The sequence below is a fragment of the Osmia lignaria genome, chromosome 11 (genome assembly GCF_051020975.1).
Source record: "Osmia lignaria lignaria isolate PbOS001 chromosome 11, iyOsmLign1, whole genome shotgun sequence".
Taxonomy (NCBI): Eukaryota; Metazoa; Arthropoda; class Insecta; order Hymenoptera; family Megachilidae; genus Osmia; species Osmia lignaria.
Window position 1 is genome coordinate 182,501 of NC_135042.1, and position 2,500 is coordinate 185,000.

Genomic DNA, 2,500 nt, shown 5'->3' on the forward strand with positions numbered 1-2,500 from the left:
GGAACTTTGAAAAATTTCGGGGCAAAGCAATACGCGGCTGGGACTTTGAAATATTTCGGAGCGCACCTAAAGTTCGTTATTTTGGCTAAACGGAGCGAAAATCTGCATTTATACCATCACGGACGTTAGTTCAATAGCGTTTAACGATCGATCCACGGTACAGAATGCAAAAATATGATTGTTAAAATTTTCGACTAATCGGTTCTAAGAGGCGAAGCAATACGCCGCTGGGACTTTGAAATATTTCGGAGCGCACCTAAAGTTCGTTATTTTGGCTAAACGGAGCGAAAATCTGCATTTATACCATCACGGACGTTAGTTTAATAGCGTTTAACGATGGATCCACGGTACAGAATGCAAAAATATGATTGTTAAAATTTTCGACTAATCGGTTCTAAGAGGCGAAGCAATACGCCGCTGGGACTTTGAAATATTTCGGAGCGCACCTAAAGTTCGTTATTTTGGCTAAACGGAGCGAAAATCTGCATTTATACCATCACGGACGTTAGTTCAATAGCGTTTAACGATCGATCCACGGTACAGAATGCAAAAATATGATTGTTAAAATTTTCGACTAATCGGTTCTAAGAGGCGAAGCAATACGCCGCTGGGACTTTGAAATATTTCGGAGCGCACCTAAAGTTAGTTATTTTGGCTAAACGGAGCGAAAATCTGCATTTATACCATCACGGACGTTAGTTTAATAGCGTTTAACGATGGATCCACGGTACAGAATGCAAAAATATGATTGTTAAAATTTTCGACTAATCGGTTCTAAGAGGCGAAGCAATACGCCGCTGGGACTTTGAAATATTTCGGAGCGCACCTAAAGTTCGTTATTTTGGCTAAACGGAGCGAAAATCTGCATTTATACCATCACGGACGTTAGTTTAATAGCGTTTAACGATCGATCCACGGTACAGAATGCAAAAATATGATTGTTAAAATTTTCGACTAATCGGTTCTAAGAGGCGAAGCAATACGCCGCTGGGACTTTGAAATATTTCGGAGCGCACCTAAAGTTCGTTATTTTGGCTAAACGGAGCGAAAATCTGCATTTATACCATCACGGACGTTAGTTTAATAGCGTTTAACGATGGATCCACGGTACAGAATGCAAAAATATGATTGTTAAAATTTTCGACTAATCGGTTCTAAGAGGCGAAGCAATACGCCGCTGGGACTTTGAAATATTTCGGAGCGCACCTAAAGTTCGTTATTTTGGCTAAACGGAGCGAAAATCTGCATTTATACCATCACGGACGTTAGTTTAATAGCGTTTAACGATCGATCCACGGTACAGAATGCAAAAATATGATTGTTAAAATTTTCGACTAATCGGTTCTAAGAGGCGAAGCAATACGCCGCTGGGACTTTGAAATATTTCGGAGCGCACCTAAAGTTCGTTATTTTGGCTAAACGGAGCGAAAATCTGCATTTATACCATCACGGACGTTAGTTTAATAGCGTTTAACGATGGATCCACGGTACAGAATGCAAAAATATGATTGTTAAAATTTTCGACTAATCGGTTCTAAGAGGCGAAGCAATACGCCGCTGGGACTTTGAAATATTTCGGAGCGCACCTAAAGTTCGTTATTTTGGCTAAACGGAGCGAAAATCTGCATTTATACCATCACGGACGTTAGTTCAATAGCGTTTAACGATCGATCCACGGTACAGAATGCAAAAATATGATTGTTAAAATTTTCGACTAATCGGTTCTAAGAGGCGAAGCAATACGCCGCTGGGACTTTGAAATATTTCGGAGCGCACCTAAAGTTCGTTATTTTGGCTAAACGGAGCGAAAATCTGCATTTATACCATCACGGACGTTAGTTTAATAGCGTTTAACGATGGATCCACGGTACAGAATGCAAAAATATGATTGTTAAAATTTTCGACTAATCGGTTCTAAGAGGCGAAGCAATACGCCGCTGGGACTTTGAAATATTTCGGAGCGCACCTAAAGTTCGTTATTTTGGCTAAACGGAGCGAAAATCTGCATTTATACCATCACGGACGTTAGTTTAATAGCGTTTAACGATCGATCCACGGTACAGAATGCAAAAATATGATTGTTAAAATTTTCGACTAATCGGTTCTAAGAGGCGAAGCAATACGCCGCTGGGACTTTGAAATATTTCGGAGCGCACCTAAAGTTCGTTATTTTGGCTAAACGGAGCGAAAATCTGCATTTATACCATCACGGACGTTAGTTTAATAGCGTTTAACGATGGATCCACGGTACAGAATGCAAAAATATGATTGTTAAAATTTTCGACTAATCGGTTCTAAGAGGCGAAGCAATACGCCGCTGGGACTTTGAAATATTTCGGAGCGCACCTAAAGTTCGTTATTTTGGCTAAACGGAGCGAAAATCTGCATTTATACCATCACGGACGTTAGTTTAATAGCGTTTAACGATGGATCCACGGTACAGAATGCAAAAATATGATTGTTAAAATTTTCGACTTATCGGTTCTGGATCACTGAAAAA